Here is a 21,869-nt window from a genome sequence, read left to right on the forward strand (position 1 = left end):
AGGCTAAACTAGCTAGCTGCATTCAGTAGCTAAGTGGAAGTGAGAGTAAGAAGAAATTCAAACAAATATAGCTAGCTCTCTCGCTTCTCCTTAATTTTGGAAGAAATTAATTTGTTCAAAACTGTTTAACTATTGTCTTTCTCTCTCTTTGAGTCAACTACTCATCACATTTTATGCACTGCAGTGCTAGCTAGCTGTAAGCTATGCTTGCAGTACTAAATTCATTCTCTGATATTTTGATTGGGTGGACAACATGTCAGTTCATGCTACAAGAGCTCTGATAGGTTGGAGGACGTTCTCTGAAAGTTGTCATAATTACTGTGTAAGTGTCACGCCCTGACCGTAGAGAGCTTTTTATTCTCTATGTTGGTTAGGTCGGGGTGTGACTAGGGTGGGTCATCTAGGGGATTATGTTTCTATGTTGGCCAGGTATGGTTCCCAATCAGAGGCAGCTGTTTGTCGTTGTCTCTGATTGGGGATCATATTTAGGCAGCCATTTCCCCTTTGTGCTTTGTGGGATCTTGACTACGGATAGTTGCCTGTTAGCACTATTATTAGCTTCACGTTTTGTTTTGAGATTTATATTATTGGTTTTGCTGTGAGTTTCACGTAGAAATAAAAATATGTGGAACCCAGATCACGCTGCGCTTTGGTCCACTCATTATAACGAACGTGACAGTAAGTCTATGGAAGGGGGTGAGAACCATGAGCCTCCTAGGTTTTGTATTGATGTCAATGTACCCAGAGGAGGATGGAAGCTAGCTGTCCACCAGCTACACCATGGTGCTACCCTACAGGGTGCTCTTGAGGATACTGTAGACCTTAATTGCAAAACAGTTTTTTTAATCAATTATTTGGTGACTTGAATATATTTAGTATAGTTTTATCTAAAAAGGATAACTTTTTTAATGTTTCACTATTTGTACTTTTATGAAATTCACTGAGGAGGATGGTCCTCCCCTTTCTCCTCTGTGGAGCTTCTACTGGTATACTGGTGTAGACAACTTCAAAGGAGAATTACTTTTCCATTGTTCCTCAACTGCAGTGTATGATATACAATTTTCTAGCTTTGAGTCTCTACTTTTATCCACTGTAAAAAAATATATATATATGTTGCTACATAGGACTGAATCGAGCTGGTCGGTCACATATGGCCAAAGCCAGTTGGACAAGAGGCCGATCCTAGTGTAAGGACCAGTACAGATAAAGAGAGACAAGTGGACCTCTGAGAGAAACATGTTAAAAGTGAGGAAGGCTGAGAAAAAGACAGAGGGAAAAGATGGACAGGAAGACAAAGTTAAGAGACAGGGAGAGTGCATTAGTGGGGGAACGGGGTCAGAGATTGTACGACAAAGAAGAAGGAGTAAGAGAAAGGTAAGGAGAGAGAGAAAGCGAGAGAGTGTGAGAGAGAGACAGAGACAGAGAGACAGAGAGAGAGAGAGAGACAGAGATACAGAGAGAGAGAGAGAGAGACAGAGAGAGAGAGAGAGAGAGAGAGAGAGAGAGAGAGAGAGAGAGAGACACACAAAGAGAGACAGGAAGCTTGTAGGCCAAAACCTGAGCCCTCCTACGCCCTCTTGTCCTCCAGTCATCCTGATTTTGTGCAGAGGAGCCAGCTGTATGCTGTATGGCTCAACAGGCCTACACACACACACACACACACACACGTACACGCACACGCACACAGATGGAGAACAGAAGTGGGTGCGGTGGACTACAAGACAATAGTATGCAAAGGCCATTTGAATAAGACCTTAACCTGAAAACAACAAGCGCTGGACATTGTGGAGATGTAGCCGGTCTGGTCTGGTCTGTCGCGGGGAGACCTGGCAGAGACCTGACAGCCTGCAGACACCCGGCTCCACTCTCCCTCCCACCCTCCGACCCAAGGGGTTGGCACGGTAACCGCGAGGCAACGTGGGCAGATCTGACAGACTGGGCTCTCCTCACCCCCTCAGCCTCATGGGAGAAATAATCCGCACACTGAGTGAACTCTTCCTCCACACACAGACAGAGGAAAAACAGGGGACGGTTAAGCCCTGTGAAATTTAACAGATCAAACTGCCCAGAGCTGAGGAGGAAGAAACCAAGCGGGGGTGCAACAAGCGGGGGAGACGTACCCATTGACATAGCATGTGTAGAAATGGATATGTTCGTTCAAGGCTAAAGTGGATTGTTCTCGAGCCATTTCAGATGACTCAGACCTAATTTTCTCATGTTCCAATCGAATGCTTGTTGACGATATTGTTCTGTTCCTTGAGCTACACTCATTATACCACAATGTGCCAATTCAAATTGGTTGCCATCCCCTATAATTCAAATAAATGACGGCTTACATCAAAACAACCATTACGTAAACACAAAGGAGGAAAGGTTGGTGGGCAAGTCAAGGAATAAAATGAAAAGCATTCTTATAAACGGGCAGCGAATTGGCAAAGTAAATTGTGTCGTAAACACAGAGGCTGAAATAATCAACCAATTCTCTCCTTTAAAGATTAATTGAAGATGACTCTTGTTAAGGTCCCATTTGATGGTGTGTGAGTCCAGAATATGTTTTAACTAATGTGGGCAAAGCAGCATTTTCACTACTGCATGTGTTTCTTTATAAACCATTTTGTGTTGTTTTGACTAGTGCGTGTAGTAGCAGTGTTTTGACTGCTGTAAGACGTCAAGTTGAGTGTCAAGAGTGTCATGTCTTCAGTATAATGCTGTGTGAAGTCTTTGCACTAGAACTACCTTGTGGTATTCAGAATAAAGGGTACAGTTAACTCTTAACACGACTATGTAGTGCACTCTTTAAAGCAGAACTGAACTCAAAAACCAACTTCTCTAGTTGAAAATGACATATGACATATGTGACAATATTAGTCAGAAACATTTATTCCAGTGCCAAAATTGATTAAAAAGTGCAAGTCGGTTCATTTCTGTCATAAAGTCAGTATCATCCAAAAAACAGTTTTGTGAGATTTGTGTAGATGAGCTCGTCATGACTTATTTAACGGTTGGGTTTTGATTTCGACAATATCCACTTGCCGACTACCATGGGATAAACAGCTGCAGCGATTGTGGTCTATCCAATCGTACAGCAGAACACAGACAGTGTGACAGACGTGCCCAGCAAAATACAATCAACTATAGCTAGCTCTCTCTCACTTCTCCTTCATTTTTGGAAGAAATTAATTTGTTCAAAACTGTTCAATACTGTCTTTCTCTCTCTTTGAGTCAACTACTCACCACATTTTATGCACTGCAGTGCTAGCTAGCTGTAGCTTATGCTTTCAGTACTAGATTCATTCTCTGGTATTTTGATTAGGTGGACAACATGTCAGTTCATGCTGCAATAGCTCTGATAGGTTGGAGGACGTCCTCCGGAAGTTGTCATAATTACTGTGTAAGTCTATGGAAGGGGTGAGAATCATGAGCCTCCTAGGTTTTGTATTGAAGAAAATGTACCCAGAGAAGGACGGAAGCTAGCTGTCCTCCGGCTACACCATGGTGCTACCCTACAGGGTGCTGTTGAGGCTACTGTAGATCACTTTTTAATGTTTCAATACTTATATTTTTATGAAATTCACTGAGGAGGAGCCTCCACTGGTGTAGACAAAGAATTGGCAAAGTAGATTGTGTCGTAAATACAAAGGCTGAAATAATCAACCACTTCTCTCCTTTAAAGATTCATTGAAGATGACTCTTGTTAAGGTCCCATTTGATGGTGTGTGAGTCCAGAATATGTTTTAACTAATGTGGGCAAAGCAGCATTTTCACTACTGCATGTGTTTCTTTATAAACCATTTTGTGTTGTTTTGACTAGTGCGTGTAGTAGCAGTGTTTTGACTGCTGTAAGATGTCAAGTTGAGTGTCAAGAGTGTCATGTCTTCAGAATGATGCTGTGTGAAGTCTTTGCACTAGAATCCAATCGTACAGCAGAACACACAGACAGTGAGACAGACCTGCCCAGCAGCACAGCGGATCAAACTTTGACTTGCGAAATACTGCACCAAACACCTTAGCTAGTAAAATTGCTATCTAAAAGATCCTCAGCAAAAACATCAACATTATTTACAGATTTCTTAGATATCTTAGATTCATTTGGACTATTTTGAGGAAGTGATACTGGCTTTGTTCCTATGGTGTCCAATGAGGGGCAAACTTAAGTAACTGCCACATCGAACCACACCCCCAAGACTAAAATCTTGTTTTTCTTAATGAGCAAAAGAAAAATATGCAGAATCGGTGCGTTCAGTCGCTCTTTAAAATTCTTAAGGCTAGGGCAGTATTTTGACGTCCGGATGAAAAGCGTGCCCAAAGTAAACTGCCTGCTACTCAGGCCCAGAAGCTAGGATATGCATATAATAGATTTGTATAGAAAACACTGACGTTTCTAAAACTGTTAGAATAATGTATGTGAGTATAACAGAACTGATTTGGCAGGCGAAACACCGAGCACAATCCATCCAGGGAAAAATGTTTTTGAGGTCATTGTGTTTTCCAATTGTTTTCTATGGGAAGCCCTATTTATGAGGAACCTGGTTGCTGTTCCTATGGCTTCCACTAGATGTCAACAGTCTTTAGAAATTGGTTGATGTTTTTCTTTTGAGAAATGAAGAAGTAGTCCTATTCATTGTAAGTGTCACTCCAGGTGGACTCTACTGTTTTGGTGCGCATGAACTGGAACGCGCTTCACGTTGTTTTTATCCGGTATTAGAAACAGTTTATTCCGCCTTAAATTTTATCGATTATTTAAGTTTTAGGGTACCTGAGGTTGGATTAGGAACGTTGTTTGAAATGTTTGGACCAAGTTTACAGGTAACTTATTAAATACTTTGTGGGCATGTTGGGCGAGTTGAAACCGGTGTATTTCTGAATCAAACACGCCAAATAAATGGACATTTTTGGGACATAAAGAAGGACATTATCGAACAAAAGGACCATTTCTGATGTTTCTGGGACATTTTGTAGTGTCAACAGAAGAAGATCTTCAAAGGTAAGGCATTAATTATATCGCTATTTCTGACGTTTGTGGCGCAACTGTCTGGTCCTCAGATAATCGCATGGTCTGCTTTCGCCATAAAGCCCTTTTGAAATCTGACACAGCGTCTGGATTAACAAGAAGTTAAGCTTTATTTTGATGTATTACACATATATTTTCATGAATGTTGAATATTGATATTCCTGTAGTTTGAATTTGGCGCGCTGCCATATCACTGAATGTTGTCAAATCGATCCCGCTAAAGGGATTGGCGCGTGAAGGGATCCATAAGAGGCTAAATCACTGTTAGTTTTAACTACAATATGCAGAACAATGTTTAAAAAATCAGGAGTGTTCAAACTACTGCAAAAACGCCTAGCTTTGGTGTATAAATTGCATAGTTACGTGGTTATGCACAGCACTAGAATGTTCTACAAGGTATTTGAACAACAGTGTCGCTTTGAATACATCGAGTATTTGGGTCATACTATCGAGGGCAGTGTAATGTAGTGCTCAGACAACAGTAGATGTGGGACAATACTGCTCGGAGGACGAGGGAGAAATCCTGGTCGGAGAGAAGTATAGGAATACACCAAACTGACAGGTTGTATAATAATTAGGCCTTACATAACCATAGGGAGAATATACCTGCTTTTGACAACAGAGGTCATTTCCAGTATCCACTGCCAGTTCTGTCACTGAGCAGCACATACACAAACACGGAAATCGCACAAACGCAACGTAAAATGCATGCAAACATAATAACAGGCATGCAGAGCACATATACCCACACACAGACACACACCAAATGTGTGCCCTCTACAGACAAGGCAACATGCCGACACACACACACACACGAGGAAGAGGACCAGAGCAGACCCCACTCTCAGTGGGAGAATATAGGACTAGCTGATCCAGGTGTAACCTGCCATCTCTCTCAAAGGTCCCTGACAGATAGAGTACAAGCAGCAGGGTTGGAGGGGGGAGAGAGACAGAGAGAGTGTGTGAGGGAGAAAAATAAAGAAAAAGAGAGTAGGCGTTTCCAGCATGGTGAGGGATGGGTTGGAGTGGAGAGATAGAGTGAGAAAGAGAGAGAGAGACTTAGAGAGATGGAAAGAGAGAGTGAACGAGAGACAAAGAAAATATAGTCTGGACTTCCACTATGGTGTGGGAATGAGATTAGCTAGGCTGACAGCCTCAAACCAGTCTCCTCTGAAAGGACCAGACGCTGCTTTGCTGGCAGCCTGAGCCCTGCGGAACGTCAAACCTTCACCAAACACCCCTGACGTTTAGTCCAGCATATTTAACAGACCCTGTCTATTATAAACCTCCTCTTCCAGGCAAAGCAAAGCACTCTCCACTCATGTACACACAACCCAGTTTCCTTTTCACCACCACTTACACAAAACCGTAACGCCTATCATACTGTCACTGTCATGGTCCAAACCTGACGACTAGAGGACGCTTATTAAACCGACGCTGTCATGAATCTGCTACTCACAATTATTCCCGCTTCGCTCAGGGAGAGAATTGACACACTCCATGGATTAATCATAGAGAGTTCGGGGCTTGTTGAGGGAGGTTAGGGCTTGGAGGGGGGTGCATGTTGGCAGGCAGTAGTGGGGCTGCAATATCCCTAAAGCTTCGCTAAGGGTAGTGCGAAGGATGGGGGGTGGGGGGAGGAGGCGATATCGCGACGTGAGCAGGTGGTAGGGGATAAGCAGAAAGGCGCCACAGGGGAAGCGCCTTTAGCGTGTCACTTTAGCTTGTCAGGCTCCGTCTGCAGGTTTCTCTGATGATATGGGCGAAAGGAAACAGAAAGATCATGTTGGCTAGCGCTCTTACACTGCTGGCAGCAGTTGGATGGATGGTTGGAATGTGTGTAGGTAAGGTAGAGAGTGAAAGGAGGAGGAGAGAAGAGGGGCTGTGTGAATCTGTTTGAATGGTCTCACTTCTAAGCAATTGTGAGTGGTCCAATTTCAATCACATTCACTCACACCTGCGGTTGGAATGTGCTGAAATTCTCCATTGCACCCACTGACATAGTCCCTTTAAATCTGGGCTCGTGGTTTCAGAGGTACTATAAGAAGAAGGGGCTTTGGTTTTTATCTTGAATGGCAGCTTACCTTAAAAGTGTCTGCAATGTATTTTTCCCTTGAATAAGTATAGTCTTTCAGTTCTGGCACTGAGGCGCATGCAGGACTCGTCTCACACTGTGCCTTTGGTTCCCATTTGATGCAATTAAAATGCTCCTGACATTCAGCCGCTTTAAAGGCAGAGTGATCCTTAAATTGAACAATACCCCGAGGACCATTACAGAGCTGCACTTACAGGGCTAAAGCTGTGCTCATATCGACTTTATCTTCCCTTTTATGAGTTTGTTTTTTAAATGGGATGTTTTTTTAATTGGAGGCCTTGGCGTTGTTACTAGTTGAGTGTAACTTTGAACCTGACCTAGTGAATCTTCCTTGACCTTCGAGGGATGTTGTTGACAATAGCCATCTGGTTTACAGTATCTGAAGCCACCCGCCCATTGCTTTGATGCTATTCCACCATCAGATGAGACCAAAAGCTATTGGAGAAATGAAAGAAGAGTCCATTGATTGAGGCCTAAGATCATTCTCCCAGGAAGAGTCGCCTTGAAGATAAAGCCCATGTTGAGGCGACATAACACTTGGTCATGCCAAGTGTATGTTGCAGGGAGAGATGAAGTGAAGGGGAGAGGAGCATGCTATTTCCACTATCCAACCACATACCACAGGTCTCTAGTAATGAAGAAGCCTTGTATCAAACAATCCCTTCGCATAACCCACAGATTTACCCCTTGTACACACCCAGGCCAGAGCTAACACCCACACAAATACTAAGTCACACCAAATCCACAGATGTAGCTCGTACACACTTGACGCCACTCAAGGCATCTGCCACTCACCCACTCTTAAGCACGTACGCACAACAGACACACACCAGTCAAACCTGCAGATACCACACACACACATGGATGTGACAACATACTGTTGTTACTGGTGTAATTAGAGTACTATTTAACAAACTAAACCCCAAACACGAGACAACTACCAACATGCCAGATGGACGAACGGACACACACACACACACACACGCGCGTTTTGTTCTTCTATTCTCATGGGGACATTAAATGTATTTACATCCTATTTTTCCTGACCCCTAACCCTAAACGTAACCCTAACCTTATCCTGTAATCCTAACCCAAACCATAAACCTAACCCTAACCTAACCACTAATCCCTTACCCATACCCTAATTCTAATTCTAACCCTAAACCTTACGCTTAAAATAGCCTTTGTCCTCATGGGGACGTGATAAATGGGGAGAATTTTCCTTGTTTTACTATCCTTGTGGGGACTTGGGGGGTTTTAGGTCCCCACAAGGATAGAAGAACCCCCCCCCACACACACACACACACACTTCTTGTCACGCCCTGACCATAGAGAGCCCTTGTTTCTCTATGGTGTAGTAGGTCAGGGCGGTATTCTAGTTTATAATTTCTATGTTGTGTTCTAGTTTATATTTTCTATGTTGGTGTTTTGTATGATTCCCAATTAGAGGCAGCTGGTAATTGTTGTCTCTAATTGGGGATCATATTTAAGTAACTATTTTTCCCACCTGTGTTTGTGGGATATTGTTTTGTGTTTGTGCATGTGCACCACAGTCACATTTAGTTGTTTGTTTATTGATATATTTAGTTTTGTTTAAGTTTCTCTTTGAATTAAATATGTGGAACTCAACATCCGCTGCGCCTTGGTCCCGTTCTAACGACAGCCGTGACAGAATATCCCACCAAAAGAGGACCAAGCAGCGCATCAACGAGGTAAAGGAGTTTTGGACAAGGGAAGAAGTGATGGGTGGATGCGAGACCCTTCCTTGGCGGCAGACGGAAGGTAATAATGGAGGACAGCAACGACGTCAGGGTTCGCGTCCACAGAAAGCCCAAGGACAACCCCAAGATTTTTTGGGGGGTTGGCACAAGGGGTGGCCGGCTGAGCCGCGGGAAGAGCCAGAGCAAATGGAGCAGGCGATAGAGAAGTGGTCAGTCGACCCAAGGAGAGTGCCAGAGTCTGCATGGAAGTCGATGGAACAGTGTGAGGAAGGATACCGGAGAATGGAGTTGGCGAGGAGTATGCGGCAGCGCAAGCGTGCTGAAGAGCGGGTCATCAGTCCGGTGCATATGTGACGGCTCCACGCACCAGATCTCCAGTGCGCCTCCTCAGCCCGGTATGTCCTGTGCCGGTTCCTCGCACTCGCCATGAGGAGCGTGTCGTCAGTCCGCTGCCAAAGAATCTTGGGGGGGGCACATGGAGTTGGCGGTCGAGCAGCGGAGAATGCCAGAGCCTGTGTGGGAGTCGGAGGAGGAATTCGAACGAAAGATTCCGGAGAGAGGTGGTAGCGATGAGAATGCTGCAGCACACTCGTCCTGAAGTGCGTGTCCCCAGTCCGGTACGTCCTGTGCCAGCTCCCCGCACTCTCCCTGAAGAGCCAGAGACCGTCAGGGAGGCGATGGAGAAGTTGGGAGAGAGAGAGAGGAGAGAGATGTTTTGCAAGTGTGTTCTGCTCAACATTCGACCAGAGGATCCGGTTAGCAGTCTGGTGAAACCTGTACCGGCTCCACACATCTGGACTCCAGTGCGCCTCCCCAGTCCGGTACGTCCTGTGCCTTCTCCCAGCACTCGCTCGGAAGTGTGTGTCACCAGTCTTGTGCCACCTGTACCGGCTCCATGCACTAGGCCTCCAGTGCGCATTCACAGTCCAGAGCTTCCGGCGACGGTTCACAGTCCGGAACCTCCTGCGACGGTCCACAGTCCGGAACCTCCTGCGACAGTCCACGGTCCGGAACCTCCAGCGAGGGTCAACGATCCGGAACCTCCAGCGAGGGTCAACGGTCCGGAGCTTCCAGGAAAGGCGTCCAGTCCAGCTCCAGGGCAGGAGCCTTCCTCTGTGCCGGTGCCCAGTCCGGGTACGGTGTCCAGTCCAGCTCCATGGCCGGAGCCTTCCTCAGTGCCGGTATCCAGTCCGGGCACGGCAACCAGCCCAGCTCCAAGGCGGGAGCCTTCCTCTGCGCCGATGCCCAGTCCAGGCACGGCGACCAGCCCAGCTCCAAGGCGGGAGCCTTCTTCTGCGCCGATGCCCAGTCCAGGCACGGCGACCAGCCCAGCTCCAAGGCGGGAGCCTTCCTCTGCTCCGGTGCCCAGTCCAGGCACGGCAGCCAGCCCAGCTCCATGGCCGGAGCCTTCTTCTGCGCCGATGCCCAGTCCAGGCACGGCGTCCAACCCAGCTCCAGCGCCGGAACCCTCCTCCGTGCCGGTGCCCAGTCCAGGCACAGCGTTCAGCCCGGCACCATGGTCGGATCCGGGGTCTGGGGGGGGGGGGGGGGGGGGGGGCTACGACACGCACCGGAGCCGCCACCGACACTAGTCAACCCCCCTAACCCCCCCATTTGGTTTCAGGTTTTGCGGCCGGAGTCCGCAAAACGGAGTAGGTCAGGGCGTGACTGGGGGGTTAGTCTAGTTTATATTTTCTATGTGGGGTTCTAGTTTTGTTTTCTATGTTGGTGTTTGGTATGATTCCCAATTAGAGGCAGCTGGCTATCGTTTCTAATTGGGGATCATATTTAAGTAGCATTTTTCCACCTGTGTTTGGTGGGATATTGTTTATGTGTAGTTGCATGTTAGCACTCCATTGTCGTCACGTTTCGTTGATTTCTTTATTGTTTTGTTTTGTGTGTTTCTCTATTAAATATGTGGAAACCATATCGCGCTGCACCTTGGTCCGATGATTATTCCAGCGAACGTGACAGTATTCTAGTTTATAATTTTTATGTTGTGTTCTAGTTTATATTTTCTATGTTGGTGTTTTTTATGATTCCCAATTAGAGGCAGCTGGTAATCGTTGTCTCTAATTAGGGATCATATTTAAGTAGCTATTTTTCCCACCTGTGTTTGTGGGATATTGTTTTGTGTTTGTGCATGTGCACCATGTAGTCACGTTTAGTTGTTCGTTTATTGATATATTTTGCTTTGTTTAAGTTTCTCTTTGAATTAAATATGTGTAACTCAACATCCGCTGCGCCTTGGTCCCGTTCTTACGACAGCCGTGACATTCCTGCCCACTCAAAAAATACCTTATTATAACTTTATCCCCTGACAGTCCCTGTGTGAACCCGGGGCCCTGGCAGTACTCCCTTCTGGTCTCTTGCACATGGGCAAGACGCCACACCCCACCGAAGAGAAGTGATTTTGATGGGCAGTTTCAACAACAGTGTCAACAAACACTGCAAGGCAACCGTAAAAGTGCTGTAAGCAGTTTGGTAACCACTAATCTAGGCTAAACAGAGACTCTGGCTACATTTCATTCTGCAAACTTCTTCATGGATCAGATAAGAAAGCAATATGGCGGAAGGCAATATGAAACTCCACTTAACAGAGGGAAAGATGGAGCTATAGGCATGTTTCTGATAGTATCCCAGTAAATGAAGCCTTGATCAGCAAAGTGGAGAGAAATAGGAGGATTGGATGAATAGCTTATGGAACAAGATGCAGCCACTGCTTTAAAAGCTTTACGTTTGAACTTCCAGTTGGTTCCCTTTTCCACCTGACAAACACATTATGTCAGCCACCTAGGTAAAAACCTGTCGCCGGGCTTCAGTTGGCTCAGGTCGTCCCTAGATAACTCGGCTATAATCCATCTTGTGATGTGGTAGGCTATATTTGACACTTCACAAAAGCATTCAGCCATCTAGGTACTGAAATACGGATGACTGGATTCACCTGATAACCTGAAAACTATTATGGGTGTTGAGATCTGCCCAAGTTTGACGTCAGTTGCCAACCAACCAGCTAGAAATGAGATTTCATTAGCACCCAGAGCAACCTGGCTTAATGTCATAAAAGGCTACTGCAGACCAAGATGCACTTGAAGATGTAATAAGGGGGGAAAGGAGGAAAACCACTATGATAGTGATTCAAAGAAGAGGGATAGTTTACCACCTGTAAATATCTATGAGGAGAGGAAAAAAGCTATTTGGAGAGGGGAAAAGGCTGTAGCCTATATCTCAAAGGCATAATATGAGGGGGGAAAAGTGAGCTACTGAATGAGCAACTGAATGACGGCAATTTTACAGCATTTGGACAAGAAAATGACCATACCCTATTTTCAAAAGGGGATAATTATTAACAACTAAAGTGGCCGTAGTAGGTCTGCGCGAGATGGAGTGAGCGGTGGCAGTTGATAGGCGTGTGATGGGGGCTTGTAGACCGCAAAGCAGAGCATCCACTGTCACAAGCTCTTTTAGAAACTTGTTTCCCAGCCTGGTCTCATAGACTAGACGTAACATAGTAAATGTAAATCGGGGACACGCAAATTAGTATGATATGTTACGTTTGGTATGGTTACATAAGACAGATGGAAAAGGGTGGTTGGTCGGGGTGGATGGGTAAGCGTACAATGCGAATATCTAACAACCCAAAGGTTGCAAGTTCGAATTTCATCACGGACTACTTTAGCATTTTAGCTAATTAGAAACTTTTCAACTACTATTACTTTTGAGCTACTTTGCGACTACTTAGCATGTTAGCTAACCCTTTGCCTAACACTAACACTAACCCTAACCTTAACCCTTTATAGCTAACTCTTCCCCTAACCTGGGGTTGGGTGGTATCCAGATTTTCATAGCGTTATACCGTCCTTCTCTTATATCGGGATATATGGTATTCCCGGATTATTTCAAGGGGACGCCCAAAAACGCAAAAAAAAAAAACATTGGGCATCTATTACCAGAATGCTAACAAAATTAGCACAAGTAATAGCGAATTTCAATGGAGGCTGCTAGCTTAATATGCAAACGAGCGGCATGTGTACACGCTGTGTCTTTGTGGAGTCTGGAGTCGCTAGGGCAACAGGGCTCTCTGCTCTGCTCAGGGAAGAGAGGGAGGAGAAGCCTGGCCGAGAACGGAGAGGAGAAAAAACGTAAGGAAATCAAGATAGTGGCAGCTGTACAAATAACTAATCTAGCAAGTTAAATATAGGGTTCGGGTTAAGGCAAAATTCGGAGTTTTTCACACCAACTATAATTTTTTAAATGCAGGTGTAAAATGCTTCTTATCGTAATTTCTGCTCGGCATCAGATGCATTTTCTGCTTCAGTTGCACTTCTCCACTCGGATGAGAACTCACGAACCGGCATTCTATCAGCATACAGCTCTCTGACTGATGTGTAGCTACTTTTCTCCAGTACTTTTCTCGTGGAGCCAGCAGCAGTCCAATCCAATTCCATTCACCCAATGTGCTCCAAACAGGGTTGCCATGTCCGCAGTTTTTCTGCTAAATTGGGCAACTTTGAAAACGATTTGAAAATGTATTGGTCCTAGGTTGCCGGTTTTTGGGCTACTTCTACTTGCTATGCGGCCGCCATGGCATTTCTCTTAAAAAAATACAAGTCTATTTCATTGTGACCTGCTGCTGCTGACTATCAGGCAATGAGGCAGAGTGTTGAGAGAGCGTGTGTTGAGAGAGCACTGCAGCATGCAGCTTAGTCCACTATTGGCTGAGTCAAGTGAGTGAGAGGAGACAGAGCAGCACATGCGCACATCGTGACAACTTTTTACATTTTAATGGAAGTTATAGAACTCCATGGTGTGCTTCTGTTATGGTGAAAAGTCCTCAATGAAACTGACATTAAATGTGGAGAATGATACATTTGCATCTGTTGGCCATCAAGTAGCCTATTCATTTATATGCCATTGCAGGCTACTGTAGGCTAACATTTGATACAATAAATATGTTGAAATGACTATATTACTGGAGTCGTTGCAAATCAATTTGTGCCACTTGTGTAGCCAACCTGGAGCTGTCAAACAAATGTAATAAATAGCCTATAGCCTATAGTGTATTGTTGTTGTAGCCTTGTGTTATTATGCAATTATTAATGGCCATGTTTAGTTAATTAACTTGGAAGTTCTAAAAGCTCTATCGCAATTGCCGATCAGTTGTTGGAATGCATTAGACTGACTGCAACATTCAGTCAGATTAGGCTACAGGTAAAAAAAAAAAAAAAGTAGAAATAAACACTGGCTGTTGTTGACAAGCATATTCAGTTAATATACAGTTCCAGTCAAAAGTTTGGACACACCTACTCATTCAAGGGGTTTTCTTTATTTTTACTATTTTCTACATTGTAGAATCATAGTGAAGACATCAAAACGATGAAATAACACATACGGAATCATGTAGTAACCAAAAAAGTGTTAAACAAGATTTTATATGAGATTCTTCAAAGTAGCCACCCTTTGCCTTGATGACAGCTTTGCGCACTCTTGGAATTCTCTCAACCAGCTTCATGAGGTAGTCAACTGGAATGCATTTCAATTATCAGGTGTGCCTTGTAAAAAGTAAATTTGTGGAATTTTTTTCCTTCTTAATGCATTTGAACCAATCAGTTGTGTTTTGACATGGTAGGGGTGGTATACAGAACACAGCCATATTTGGTAAAATATCAAGTCCATATTATGACAAGAACAGCTCAAATAAGCAAAGAGAAATGACAGTCCATCATTACTTTAAGACATGAAGGTCAGTCAATCCTGAAAATTTCAAGAACTTTCAAAGTTTCTTCAAGTGCAGTTGCAAAAACCATCAAGGGCTATGATGAAACTGGCTCTCATGAGGACCGCCACAGGAAAGGAAGACCCAGAGTTACCTCTGCTGCAGAGGATAAGTTCATTAGAGTTACCAGCCTCAGACATTGCAGCCCAAATATATGCTTCACAGAGTTCAAGTAACAGACACATCTCAACATAAACTGTTCAGAGGAGACTGTGTGAATCAGGCCTTCATGGTCGATTTGCTGCAAAGAAATCACTGCTAAAGGACATCAATAAGAAGAAGAGACTTGCTTACTCCGAAGAAAGACGAGCAATGGATATTAGACCGGTGGAAATCTGTCCTTTGGTCTGATGAGTCCAAATTGATATTTTTGTTTCCAACCGCCATGTCTTTGTGAGATGCAGAATAGGTGAATGGATGTGTGGTTCCCACCGTGAAGCATGGAGGAGGTGTGATGGTGTGGGGATGCTTGCTGGTGACACTATCCATGATTTATTTCAAATTCAAGGCACACTTAACCAGCATGGGTACCACAGCATTCTGCAGCGATACGCCATACCATCTGGTTTGCACTTAGTGGGACTATCATTTGTTTTTCAACAGGACAATGACCCAACACACCTCTAGGCTGTGTAAGGGCTATTTGATCAAGAAGGAGAATGATGGAGTGCTGCATCAGATGACCTGGCCTCCACAATCACCTGACCTCAACCCAATGGAGATGGTTTGGGATGAGTTGGACCAGGGAGTGAAGGAAAAGCAGCCAACAAGTGCTCAGCATATGTGGGAACTCCTTCAAGACTCGTGGAAAAGCATTCCAGGTGAAGCTGGTTGAGAGAATGCCAAGAGTGTGCAAAGCTGTCATCAAGGAAAAGGGTGGCTACTGTGAAGAATCTGAAATATTTGTATTTATTTAACTAGGCAAGTCAGTCAAGAACAAATTCTACTTTACAATGACGGCCCACTGGGGAACAGTGGGTTAACTGCCTTGTTCAGGGGCAGAATGACAGATTTTCACCTTGTCAGTTTAGGGATTCAATCCAGCAACCTTTCGGTTCCTGGCCTAACGCTCTAACCACTAGGCTACCTGCCACACTTTTTTGGTTACTCCATGATTCCATGTGTTATTTTTTAGTTTTGATGTCTTCACTATTATTCTACAATGTAGAAAATAGTAAAAATGAAGAAAAACCCTTGAATTAGTAGGTGTGCCCAAACTTTTGACTGGTACTGTACATATTATTCATATTTAATTCAGTGGTTGAAATTACGACCCCATCCTCAGTAGTATTCCAGCAGGCTATTGTGAAACACAAGCACTTCTTACCTCGAAATCGCCAAGCTATTCATGTTGAATAAATTACTCTGTTAATTTGAACTAAGCAAGCTGCTAAATTGTTCAGTTTACATCTTGCCTAGGTTACTGTAGCCTATCTGAAATAAGATGTAGGCCTATCAGGGGCTATAGGCTAGCTGCATCTATCTAAGCAAACTATGGTAAAGTTGAATTACAATCATAAACCCAGATTTTAATCTCTAGCCTATGCTTATTGAAATGACAAGTCAATCTCGTAAATGGGTCATTTATAACTGTTTGTAGTCTTAACATCTGGTTTGTGGTATATGTCCAATATACCAAGGCTGACGGCTGTATGCAGGCACTCTGCGTTGAATCACGCTTAAGAACAGCCCTTCGCCATGGTATATTGGCCATATACCATACCCCGTTGTGCCTTATTGCTTAATCATAGCAGTCAGACAAGTTAAATCGACATCCATTGATCGAAAATGATCTGACGAGTTTAATAAGGACAACTTATCTTTTCTCTTGCAACATATTCAAATTCGTTTGCAAGAATTATTATTTTGATGAAAACCGAATTTTGATTCTAATGTCGTTACAATTTATCCCGATAGTCCTTAATTTGCTCAATAACGTTATGGTAAAAGGGTTTTATTGTATCAATGTGGCAACTCCTGTCTTGCTGTGAAGAAAACAAATAGGCTAGTTTTCAGGCTTTTTGCATGGGTTTTGAGTGGTCACTGGGCTAGAAATACTAGCATGACCTGGCAACCCTGGCTCCGAAACAGAAAGTTAAACATTGATTTTTCCTAACGGCAAGAACTCCAATCCGTTTTACACGTAGCCTAGGCTACAATTAGGAAACATGACTGACGCTCACGATGAGTGTGAGATAATTTGATATAGGTGTGGCATTTATGGGACTCACTCACGTATCGATTTTCACAACGAACACCACTAACAAAACAACTTCTACTGTAATTGTAATTACCGTGACGGCATCGTCCGGGTAGCCACGCACAACACACAGGAGTGGACATAACTGTAGCATACGGTCACATTGATCATATTGCAATACCCACACAAATATTTGGTGAATTGACAACAGGGTGAGTATCATGTTTTAGAATGAGCTAAAACAATAGTGTAGGCTACTTATACCAAACTAGTCATGCCTAGGCTATTCTACTCGCATGCATCCCTATTTGGAGATAGAGGTGCACCTCTATTCCTGAGTTCCTATCAATAAACAGTCAAGTTTCCCCTAGCCAGGTCACTCGCACCGACACCGATGGGTTGCTGCCTACACCCATGTCACAGACAAAGAATGCCGATTCAAAAGCAACAGCAAAATTGCAGAAGTGTGAGACAATTCTGGTAACAATTATATAGCTCAGTGCGTAGCCTATTCGCCCGAAACAAAATGTCCCACATCTGGCAAGACTAAAACGCTCAGGAAGGTTGGCTGGCTACGTTCACGGACACAATAAAAGATGTCAGACAAACACGACATAGAGGGAGCATATCAGTCTCAGTAGCTGGAAAGGAATGTCACTTGGTATTGATAATGCTATAAACTACATCTGATCAATAGGCTACCTTACCTATTCACAACGCATCACAGCATCTTGTTGGAGAAAACACTGTTGCTCGAATATCTTTGATCGTAACGGAGAACATTCGCTTTCCGAACACTACAAAACATGACATTATCTGAAATAAACTCCACTATGTTACAGCATGCGACTGAAGCGACGCCCCAGAGCGCCAGTGTGTTGACAGGTTGGTTACCTTGCGCAATTAAATCGCCGGTTTCAAGACCTCCTTGCGCGCAGCACTCCGAGTATAAACTTTTCTTAAATCCCGTGTTCGCCTGCTCGTTCTGGATCCCTCCGTTCCAAGCAAGTCGGGAATGTGTTGAGCAACGGTTCAGTGACAACGTCAATTTCGTGGAGTCTCCACCCACGGCACCAAGAGAGACCCAATAGGCGGGTTGTTGAAACGGTCATTGGCTAAATCGACAAATACAGTGTTATTACAAGGTAATTGAAAAGTATGTGCAATATCGGTAACCATTTTCAATTCCTTCTGGAGTGAGGAATAGCCGAAATATTTGTCTCCTTTATGTTTCTCCCTGCACAATTACGAAATAGATTGTGATACATCACGAGGAATAACTATCATCAAGAGACATTCAAATAACAATTTAAAAACAGAATATCTAATATGACATTCACCAAATGTAATAATTCCTGCTTGTTTTAAATCTAAGCAGAAAAGCCTACATTGAAATGTCTGCTTTCCTATCACCCATACATCTCCAGAACCTGCCACAATAATTACAACCAAATGAAATATGTGGGCAATATCATTTATCTCTTCCTCTCTTATGTACATCTAATCTAATTAAACTTTCAGTGCCCCCATTAGAGAGTTATGACCAAATAATCCCTCTTAACTCCTGTACTCTGCCAGCCTCTCCACTTGAAGATTGTGATGTGTGATTGTCACTGAGGCAACAGGGGGGTGGGGGGGGGGGCTCCCGAGTGGCGCAGTGGTCTAAGGCACTGCATCCTGGTTAGGGGAGGTTTTGGCCGAGGGGGCTTTACTTGGCTCATCGTACTCTAGCAACTCCTAGTGGTGGGCCAGGCGCCTGCAGGCTGACTTCGGTTGTCAGTTGAACAGTGTTTCTTTCGACACATTGGTGTGGCTGGCTGGCGGGGGTTAAGGGATATGAGATCTAGTCACAAAATGACCATGAATCAGTCGTTGTTACCGACAACAGTCTTTTGTGTGGCTAATATGAAGAAGAAGAGTTGAATTAGAAGAATATCAGGTTTGCAGTTACTGTACTGGAAGGAAAATCCACAATCTATGAGAACATATACTACATGACCAAATGTATGTGGACCCTTGCTCGTCAAACACTCATTCCAAAATCATGGGCGTTAACGTGGAGTTGGTCCACCATTTGCTGCTATAACAGCCTTGACTCTTCTGGGAAAGCTTTCCACTAGATGTTGGAACATTGCTGCGGGGACTTGCTTCCATTCAGCCACAAGAGCATTAGTGAGGCCGTCACTAATGTTGGGCAGTTAGACGTTGCTCGCAGTCGTTGTTCCAATTCGATGGGGTTGAGGTCAGGGCTCTATGCAGGCCGGGAAAGTTCTTTCACACCGATCTCGACACACCATTTCTGTATGGACCTCTCTTTGTGCATGGGGGCATTGCCATGCTGAAACAGGAAAGGGCCTTCCCCAAACGGTTGCCACAAAGTTGGAAGCACAGAATCATCTAGAATGTCATTGAATGCTGTAGCGTTAAGATTTCCCTTCAAGGGGCCTAACCTGAACCATGAAAAACTGCCCCAGACCATTATTCCTCCTCCACCAAACTTTACAGTTGGCACTATGCATTGGGGCAGGTAGCTTTCTCCTGGCATCCGCCAAACCCAGATTCATCCATCGGACTGCTAGATGGTGAATCTTGATTCATCACTCCAGAGAACACGTTTCCACTGTTCCAGAGTCCAATGGCGGCGAGCTTTAATCCACTGTAGCCAACACTTGGCATTGCGCATGGTGATTTTAGGCTTGTGTGCGGCTGCTCGGCCATGGAAACCCACTTCATGAAGATCCTGACAAACAGTTATTGTGCTGAAGTTGCTTCCAGAGGCAATTTGGAATTCGGTAGTGAGTGTTGCAACCGAGGACAGATTATTTTTACACACTACACGCTTCAGCACTTGGCGGTCCCGTTCTGTGAGTTTGTGTGGCCTACCATTTTGCGGTTGAGCCGTTGTTGCTCCTAGACCTTTCCACTTCACAATAACAGCACTTACGGTTGACCAGGGCAGCTCTAGCAGGGCATAAATTTGACAAACTGACTTGTTGGAAAGGTGACATCCTATGACTGTGCCATGTTGAAATTCACTGAGCTCTTCAGTAAGGCCATTCTACTGCCATTGTTTGTCTGTGGAGATTGCACGGCGGTGTGCTCAATTTTATACACCTGTCAGCAACGGGTGTGGCTGAAATAGCCAAATACACTAATTTAAAGGGGTGTCCACATACTTTTGTATATATAATGTATTTGTGTGGGTTGGCACATGGCAGCGACTTGAATTGAAGAAATTAACTCAACCAATTTCACACTGGGGTGCCCATCTAAGAACTGTGCTCGACTGGAAGGCAAGCATCTGCCTCCTACCTTGTGACTCCCTTCCCATTTAATTGCCAGTTATCTGCTGAGACATTGATTGTTTTGCTACTTGACATGTTTCTCTGAATAAATGAGAAAGGGATTTAAAGGGGAGGTAGATGTTGAAAGGTGAGAAAAATCCCACACGTCATAATGGGTTCAAATGAACAACAACAACAATATGATGACGGAGTGTCTCAGAAGAAAACAAATGATGCCATTGATATTGTCTCTGCCCAACTTCATTATCTAGTGAATGTTCAAACCCATTTTCAGTTCGTTTTAAGGGGTTTTAATGCCATATGTGACAGTAGGGGTGAAGTTATGATGATTTACTTTGCGCTATCCCCTTAGGCATGTACATTCCTCTTACGATGGCATCTAATAGTGGTCAGAGTTCAAGGCTTCTCATTGTTAGGGAAGTGATGGAAAAGCCATGTGAGATATGAATGAAGAAGAAAATTACTTTTTCTATTGTCACTGAGATACTGATATTTGTCTCTTTCCTTTATCCTAACCCCTGTGAGACACACATACACACATACTGTACACACACCCACAGAGAGCTTGGAGGACACAGTCAGCAGCAGTGCAGTGTCCCTGCAAGGCTACTACTCTGGCAGTTTGGTAGTTAAAAAGGTTATGGAGAAAGAAGCCAAATACAATCAAATCAAAGTTTATTCATCATACATGCACAGGATACTGTATGAACTGTGCAATGAAATGCATCGCAGTAAATACATCCTGAGTGGTAGTCCAGTAGAAAGTCATAGACGATAAAGACGATACATCAACATTTTGGCTTGTGGCAGCTGTTAAATACTGTGTTTATGGTACCACCTAACCATTTGGCCTAAACCTCTGGGGTTGGGGTGAGGACAGGGATTTTTGTCTACTTCTAGACTAGACACAACAATACCCAGGGGCGGACTGGCCATCTGGCATTTCGGGCAAATGCCAGATGTGCTGGCCCGTTTTTAGCCTAGTGGGCTTGTCTAACTATATACATTTTTTTTGTGCAAAATTATCATTATCGGGTTAATAATGGGTGCCTCAAGGAAAGAAATGGGCCAGTGTTTGGGCCTTCAGGAAAAAAATGGTTCGGTGTGGGGGCCTCAAGGAAAAAAATGGGCCGGTGTGTTAGAAATGCCAGGGCTGATTTCTGGTCCCAGTCCGCCCCTGACAATACCCAACAGTTGTGTGGATCTTGCTGAGCTCCCAGTCCCATTAGATTTACTGCCCTGTTTTTGGAATAGATTAAGCAATATCTTTCAGATTGAGCTAAATCTATCTTTTAATGTAAAGCAGGGGCTTTACTTTAAAACCCAGTCGTGAATGAGGCTATTCCCAAACTCATAATACACCAGATAGTAGGAGAATAGCTGCCTCATTCAGCCTACACATGCAGGACTCGACACAATCATCTCCCCTGCCTGTACAAGTCATATGACGGCACAAAATGCCACAAAAGCAGAATTTCGCTATGATTATTGAAGGTGCGGCGGAAGTTTCCCCTGATTACCATGGCTGGTTAAGCATGACGAAAGGCCTCCATTTTGTTGCCATGGTGAGGAATATTACTCCCTGCCTGTGAGGAGATAGCAGCTAGCGTCGTATGAAGACCTCTCTCTCTATTTCTTTAGGCTTTAAAAAGTAGCTTCATTTCCGGAGTGGGGTTATTCTATTCGCTGTGCCTGCAGACAATTACTGTCTTAATCGTGTCCGGATTGATTGGGAAGATGAGGCCTTTATACGTATCTATC

At 44.2% G+C, this 21,869-nt stretch overlaps 1 protein-coding gene across 2 annotated transcripts in view; it reads right to left on the minus strand.

Annotated features, from left to right (window-relative positions):
* The window catches only part of LOC120034237 (junction plakoglobin-like), a 71,437-nt gene extending 53,628 nt beyond the window's left edge, over positions 1 to 17,809 (minus strand). Inside the window, exon 1 of one of the 2 annotated variants that reach the window (XM_038980719.1) lies at positions 17,698 to 17,809. The gene's annotated coding sequence lies outside the window, so the exon portion shown is untranslated. Of the gene's footprint in view, positions 1 to 17,510 lie in introns of both variants that reach the window. The other variant, XM_038980720.1, reaches the window with a different exon arrangement.
* Between the last annotated feature and the right edge of the window lie 4,060 nt (positions 17,810 to 21,869).

The sequence above is a fragment of the Salvelinus namaycush genome, chromosome 41 (genome assembly GCF_016432855.1).
Source record: "Salvelinus namaycush isolate Seneca chromosome 41, SaNama_1.0, whole genome shotgun sequence".
In the NCBI taxonomy this organism is placed as follows: Eukaryota; Metazoa; Chordata; class Actinopteri; order Salmoniformes; family Salmonidae; genus Salvelinus; species Salvelinus namaycush.